At 39.2% G+C, this 8,177-nt stretch overlaps 1 non-coding gene across 1 annotated transcript; it reads right to left on the reverse strand.

The window, feature by feature from the left end:
- Nucleotides 1–5,495: 5,495 nt before the first annotated feature.
- On the reverse strand, nucleotides 5,496–5,602 carry LOC112577899. Its single transcript, XR_003102098.1, has one exon. It is a non-coding gene; the product is annotated as a U6 spliceosomal RNA (small nuclear RNA).
- Between the last annotated feature and the right edge of the window lie 2,575 nt (nucleotides 5,603–8,177).

Raw genomic sequence — 8,177 nt, forward strand, 5'->3', positions numbered from 1 at the left:
GGATCCTTGTTCTTTCTTATGGGAAGTGTTAAATACTTGGATGAACTATGGTGGTTCTTTTCTTTTGCCACCAGTCTTTGATTCCTTAATCCATGCACTTTGTCTTTATCCAGCCACAAAAAGAGATCTCCCAAGATCAGTCATGACCTCCATCTCCCTTCCTAGTCCATTTGCCTTAGAAGACCTAGGCTGCATTCAACACAGTTCCCCACCAGCTCTTTCTTAAAACTATCTTCTTCCTTGGAGTCCATGATTCCATTTGGTCCAGGTTTTTCTCTTTTATCCTTAGCGGGGGGTGCTGTCTTTTCCCTTGCCTTTCTCCTTACTACTCAAGGCTTACCTCTCAGGTGAGCACTGGGCCCTGCTTTGAAAGCAAAATAGATTGCTTCAGGGAGGGATTTCTCAGTGTCTGAAGAATTGGAATAGGGGTCTCCTAACCAGAAATAGAGGGGCATTGAGAATAATTTTGGCCTGTAGCAGGATTTTACCTTTAATTGGGGAATCAGGCTCACTGAAGAGCAATTTTATTTTTGCTTTTTTTTTAAAAGAGAAACTGCATATTTCTGACAGTTTGATACAGTGTATCAAAAATCACTGATTTATCTTATCTTGAAAACAGATCTGGCAGTGAATGGCCTATGCTGCTTAGTTTTATAAATATAAATATATCAGTCAAGTCACTTTAAAGCACTAGTATCAAGAGACAAAAAACTTCCATCCTTATTGGTTACTCCTTTATGTGAAGTTATATTTTAAGAGATGGTATATAGCCTTATGATAAATCTGAATCAACATAATAAAGGGGCATGCTATAACACTATTCAGATGGATAATAAAATATGGTATGTTTGGTTTAAGATACACTAGGGTGATTTTAAGTATCCTTTTCTTCATAAATACTGTTAACATTAACTATTACCAACCCTCTCCGTCTCTCCGATGAGGTTTCCCACAGTTGCACCAAGAATGAAAGCTAATGAAATTTGTGTTAAGACTCAGTAACCTTTTAATTCACTTGAATTAAGGATTTCTCAATTAGAGGCAAAAGGCAGATCTAGGAAAAGGAATGTGTATTTACTTTCTGTTTAAAGACTTTTTGGATTAAAAGATATAAACGGATAACACTACAAAATTAGTTTTTGCTGTGATGGCAAGGTTAAGACTTCTGCTGTTGCTAGGATATACCGCCCTATCACAGCTGATCTTGATGGTGAAAATTGGTGCCTTAATTTCCCAGTGGTCCGTGCTACTTCTGACTTAGGCCTCATTCTGGTTAATCACACTGTCATTCTCGCTGCAGATTGCCTTTTGACATCTTCATCTGCACAAGGGTCCTGTAGCCAAGTCTCGGTGTGTAGAGTCAATTCCACAGTCTTCCGTGGTCAGGGCCTGGTCTCTGGGATCTGGTACTGATGGGGAGGAAAGGGACTTAGGAAGAACAAAGGTGTGCTATTGCTGGACACAAGGTTGGAAGGAAAACGGTATTTCTTTTTGTGTACTTGCAGCTATAATTGGGAGCCATATGCAAATGAAATTATGGAGCATATCGTAATATACAGAGTTAAAGTTTGCAATAATTTGACCCGTGTAATTTCTAGTGAAATAATAGTAATAAAACAAAATCTATCATTTACATTTTAGAATCCAAGGAAGATGGGAAAGTCAGATTTATTGTATTTGAATATCTAGCTGTTAGGAACCCCTTTTTATGTCTTTAACCAGTTAATACATAAATAAAAAACTTTGAGCTGGTACCTCATTTCCTGAGTGTGAAATGGATTCCATATTGCCAGTTATTTTGGTAATCAAAAATATCAAGAATAGATATTTTTCATTAGAATTGTATCCCAATAGAAAGGCTTGACTTAAATTATCACTGGCATTTATTTAACATCCAATTTAGATTTATATAACAGATAGATATAGATATTTATATAACAGATAGCTTTATAACAGATAAACCTCTAAAACTCACATAAGAATGTAAAGTAAGTATCAAGGAACTTAAACTTGGTGATGTTAAATCATTTGCCTGGGGACTCAGTTGGTAAGTGGCAGAAGCAGTTTGAATCCTTATCTCGTAGGTCCCCAAGCCCATAGTGTTTTTTATTACAGTACATTATACTGCCTCCATACCACATTGGAAGTTGTATCATATATTTCTGGAACCGTTTGTCTTACAAATGATGTTATAAATAGTAATTATGATAAAATAGATTCAAGGTGTAATTAGCTTGTGTTTCCCATTCCCGTTTTTATTTCTGGCCAAAATACCTGGCCTAAACTGGGAATGACATTGTGCTTCTGACACTACGCAGCCCTTACAAGGAACGATGATGTTCTTGCAGTTAGAACTGTTGAATGAAGTCAGGTCTGTGTTCCCAGCCTTTAAAACACACTTGTCACATTAAATTTTGAAAGAAAAACATTTTTAGTGTGTTTGTTTATTCAAATAAATTATTGGAATAATTAGACCCTTCTGATTTATGTGTAATGTGATATTTCCTAAACATTTAAAAATGAAAATGAAAAACCATTCTCTTATATCTAGTGGCTCTTAGAGTATATCACCTGATTCTGAAAAGTAAAACACCTTTAGTTGTATTTCTCTGTACAATATGTCTCAACTCTATGCTTTTTATTATTTTTTTTAATATAAATTTATTTATTTTAATTGGAGACTAATTACTTTACAATATTGTATTGGTTTTGCCATACATCAACATGAATCCGCCACAGGTGTACATGTGTTCCCCATCCTGAACCCCCCTCCCACCTCCCTCCCCATACCATCCCTCTGGGTCATCCCAGTGCACCAGCCCCCAGCATCCTGTATCATACATCGAACCTGGACTGGCGATTCGTTTCACATATGATGTTATACATGTTTCAGTGCCATTCTATCAAATCATCCCACCCTCTCCCTCTCCCACAGAGTCCAAAAAAGCTGTTCTATACATCTGTGTCTCTTTTGCTGTCTCTCATACAGGGTTATCATTACCGTCTGTCTAAATTCCATATATATGCGTTCAGATCAGTCAGATCAGTGGCTCAGTCATGTCCGACTCTTTGCGACCCCATGAATCACAGCACGCCAGGCCTCCCTGTCCATCACGAACTCCCGGAGTTCACTCAGACTCACGTCCATCGAGTCAGTGATGCCATCCAGCCATCTCATCCTCTGTCGTCCCCTTCTCCACCTGCCCCCAATCCCTCCCAGCATCAGAGTCTTTGCCAATGAGTCAACTCTTCGCATGAGGTGGCCAAAGTACTGGAGTTTCAGCTTTAGCATCATTTCTTCCAAAGAACACCCAGGGCTGATCTCTTTCAGAATGGACTGGTTGGATCTCCTTGCAGTCCAAGAGACTCTCAAGAGTCTTCTCCAACACCACAGTTCCAAAGCATCAATTCTTCAGCGCTCAGCCTTCTTCACAGTCCAACTCTCACATCCATACATGACCACTGGAAAAACCATAGCCTTGACTAGATGAACTTTGTTGGCAAAGCAATGTCTCTGCTTTTTAATATGCTATCTAGGTTGGTCATAACTTTCCTTCCAAGGAGTAAGCGTATTTTAATTTCATGGCTACAGTCTCCATCTGCAGTGATTTTGGAGCTCCCCAAAATAAAGTCTGACACTGTTTCCACTGTTTCCCCATCTATTTCCCATGAAGTGGTGGGACCGGATGCCATGATCTTCGTTTTCTGAATGTTGAGCTTTAAGCCAACTTTTTCACTCTCTTCTTTCACTTTCATCAAGAGGCTTTTGAGTTCCTCTTCACTTTCTGCCATAAGGGTGGTGTCATCTGCATATCTGAGGTTATTGATATTTCTCCCGGCAATCTTGATTCCAGCTTGTGTTTCTTCCAGTCCAGTGTTTCTCATGATGTACTCTGCATAGAAGTTAAATAAACAGGGTGACAATGTACAGCCTTGACGAACTCCTTTTCCTATTTGGAACCAGTCTGTTGTTCCATGTCCAGTTCTAACTGTTGCTTCCTGACCTGCATACAAATTTCTCAAGAGGCAGATCAAGTGGTCTGGTATTCCCATATCTTTCAGCATTTTCCACAGTTTATTGTGATCCACACAGTCAAAGGCTTTGGCATAGTCAATAAAGCAGAAATAGATGTTTTTCTGGAACTCTCTTGCTTTTTCCATGATCCCACGGATGTTGGCAATTTGATCTCTGGTTCCTCTGCCTTTTCTAAAACCAGCTTGAACATCAGGAAGTTCACGGTTCACATATTGCTGAAGCCTGGCTTGGAGAATTTTGAGCATTACTTTACTAGCGTGTGAGATGAGTGCAATTGTGCGGTAGTTTGAGCATTCTTTGGCATTGCCTTTCTTTGGGATTGGAATGAAAACTGACCTTTTCCAGTCCTGTGGCCACTGCTGAGTTTTCCAAATTTGCTGGCATATTGAGTGCAGCACTTTCACAGCATTATCTTTCAGGATTTGGAATAGCTCAACTGGAATTCCATAACCTCCACTAGCTTTGTTTGTGGTGATGCTTTTTAAGGCCCACTTGACTTCATATTCCAGGATGTCTGGCTCTAGGTGAGTGATCACACCATCATGATTATCTGGGTGGTGAATATCTTTTTTGTACAGTTCTTCTGTGTATTCTTGCCATCTCTTCTTAATATCTTCTGCTTCTGTTAGGACACTATATTGGTGTTTTTCTTTCTGGCTTACTTCACTCTGTATAATAGGCTCCAGTTTCATCCACCTCATTAGAACTGATTCAAATGTATTCTTTTTAATGGCTGAGTAATACTCCATTGTGTATATGTACCACTGCTTTCTTATCCATTTGTCTGCTGATGGACATCTAGGTTGCTTCCATGTCCTGGCTATTATAAACAGTGCTGCGATGAACATTGGGGTACACGTGTCTCTTTCAATTCTGGTTTCCTCGGTGTGTATGCCCAGCAGTGGGATTGCTGGGTCATAAGGCAGTACTATTTCCAGTTTTTTAAGGAATCTCCACAGTGTTCTCCATAGTGGCTATACTAGTTTGCATTCCTACCAACAGTGTAAGAGGGTTCCCTTTTCTCCACACCCTCTCCAGCATTTATTGCTTGTAGACTTTTGGAAAGCAGCCATTCTGACTGGTGTGAGATGGTACCTCATTGTGGTTTTGATTTGCATTTTTCTGATAATGAGTGATGTAGAGCATCTTTTCATGTGTCTGTAGCCATCTGCATGTCTTCTTTGGAGAAATGTCTGTTTAGGTCTTTGGCCCATTTTTTGATTGGGTTGTTTATTTTTTTGGAATTGAGCTGCAGGAGTTGCTGTATATTTTTGAGATTAATTCTTTGTCAGTTGCTTCATTTGCTATTATTTTCTCCCATTCTGAAGGCTGTCTTTCCACCTTGCTTATAGTTTCCTTTGTTGTGCAAAGCTTTTAATTTTAACTAGGTCCCATTTGTTTATTTTTGCTTTTATTTTCAATATTCTGGGAGGTGGGTCATAGAGGATCCTGCTGTGAAAAAAATATGGAGCACTTCACGAGTTTGCATGTCATCCTTGTGCAGGGGCCATGCTAATCTTCTCTGTATTGTTCCAATTTTAGTAAATGTGCTGCTGAAATGAGCACAACTCTATGCTTTTAAAAGGTAGCTTTTTGTTTTTAAAATGTTTTTAAAATAAGTATATTTTGGTTAGTTAGAATTTTTGTATTTCTGGGCTGAGGCCTCCAAAAGAACCTACGCCTTTTAGAGGCTGTAAGCAGTGAAGGGGCACAGGAGGTGATTGTGTGATTTCGTCATTACCAAGAGTAGGGCTATAAATGGCAGCCATCCTTCAGGTACACAGCTCCTACCTGGATATTGCTGGCTGAAAATTTTTTATTTTTCTTCCAGAATAATCACTGTTGTGTGGATATTCTTCTGGGAAATGAAATCCAGTACTGAAAGTCTACCAGGGTTTCTATGGGTGACCTATAGGGCTCTTATGCATAGCAACCTGGGATATGTGGCAGAATGTGTCACTTTCATTAAAACCCAAAGCCATTTCATGGACTCTAAAGGCAATAGAGATCACTATGGAAAAAGCCAGGGAATTCTGAGGGTGCAGCCTGGCCAAAGGATAAATGTAGAAACCTGAGTATGGAATACAAGCTTGAGTGTTAGAGGAGAATTCTAGCAGGTTCTTGGCCATATCTCTCAAATGAAGAACCACAGACTATATACTGTACTTTTTTCTAAAAAAAAGATATTTAAATATTCCTGTAGTTGCTTGAAAGACCATTTAATTCCTTCTTAATATTTATATACTTGTTTATAAAGAGTTCTGGAAAATTACGTAAATAGAGTGAAAGAGAAAAAAGACTCAGTCTACTAACTCAGCATGTCACTTTGGGAAAGTCACTTAACCTCTCTTAGTGCTAGTGCTTAGTCACTCAGTCATGTCCAGTTCTTTGCGACCCCAAGGACTGTAACCCACCAGGCTCCTCTGTTCTTGGGATTCTCCATAAAATGCATTTTATGGAAATGCTAAGAAAGGTCTGGAGTTTCCCTGGTGGCTCAGATAGTAAAAAATCTGCCTGTAATGTAAGAGACTTGGCTTCGATCCCTGGGTGGGAAAGATCCCCTGGAGAGAGGAATGGCAACCCATTCAAGTATTCTTTCCTGGAGAATCCCAAAAACAGAGGAGCCTGGCGGGTTATAGTCCATGGGTTGCCAGGAGTTGGGCATGACTGAGTGACTAAGCACTAGCACTGGAAAAAATGAATTCCTTACAAAGATTACAGTATGGAATTGTGGGGGGAATGTGGTAGTTTAGTAAAGAAACCCTGCTCAGCCAGGTGATCAAGGTCAACTTCATCAGTCATATGTCATGTTGGTAGAATGCACTCTTGATATGATGTGATGAAAATGGCAATTTACTTCTATGATATTTCTCTCCAAAAGCCATAACTTCAGTGTAATCATGATAAAAAAATAAGAAAATTTCCAATACAGGGACATCATGCAATACATCAGACTAGTTTTGATGAAAACTATCAAAAACAAGATAAGTCTGAATAACAACAGCTAAGGAAACAATGTAATATAGTATACAAGATAGAATTCTGGATTAGATGAAGGACATTAAAGAAAAACTAAGGAAATCTAAATAAACTATGGACTTTAGTTAATAATTTTTCAATATCCATTCATTAATTGTGACAAATGAACCATATGGAAGTGAGATATTGATAATAAGAGAAATTGGGTACTAGATATACAGGAACTCTCTGTCCTATCTCTGTCTTCTCAATTTTTTTTCTGAAAATATAAAGCTGTTCTAAAAATTAAAGTCAATTAAAAAAAAAAAAACTATGTGAGCAAAACTTTAGAGATTCATCATGGTAATATTTAGTTCTTCACATACTGGCATGTCATTTCCATCCAACTCCTGATATACTTCAGTCTTCATGAGGAGGGAAGCCTCACAATTTAGGAAACTATGCTTCCTCAAAGAAAGTAAAGATACGCTGTATGACAGAGCAGCCTTAAGAGGCCTTGTCGGTTCTCCTAGAGTGGTCTGTTTCCTCTCTGCTAACTTCTAATGGGTCAGTTTCCATAAAATAACACTAACAAGAGCTCTCATTTTTGAGCACTTGCTATTTGTGTCTGTATTTTTTTTTTTTTATTAATTTTATTTTATTTTTAAACTTAACATAACTGTATTAGATTTGCCAAATATCAAAATGAATCCGCCACAGGTATACATGTGTTCCCCATCCTGAACCCTCCTCCCTCCTCCCTCCCCATTCCATCCCTCTGGGTCGTCCCAGTGCACCAGCCCCAAGCATCCAGTATCGTGCATCGAACCTGGACTGGCAACTCATTTCATACATGATATTTTACATGTTTCAATGCCATTCTCCCAAATCTTCCCACCCTCTCCCTCTCCCACAGAGTCCATAAGACTGTTCTGTCTGTATTTTTAACGTGAACAGTTCTTTGTCGTTCTCTCAACATGCTCTGTGAGTCTGTTATCCCAATGTGGAGATGAGGAAACAGAGAAGCAAATGAAGGACAGAGAAGCAAAGTGACTGTACAGTTAGGCAGAGCTGACGAGGCAAAGGCTGGACTGGAACTTCGATCTGCCTGACTCCTAGTCTGTGACTTCCCCCTCCACAGCCCTGCCTCCTAGGAGAGGGCTGCTGCATACCAGTTCTGATT

The sequence above is a fragment of the Bubalus bubalis genome, chromosome 11 (assembly GCF_019923935.1).
Source record: "Bubalus bubalis isolate 160015118507 breed Murrah chromosome 11, NDDB_SH_1, whole genome shotgun sequence".
NCBI lineage: Eukaryota > Metazoa > Chordata > Mammalia > Artiodactyla > Bovidae > Bubalus > Bubalus bubalis.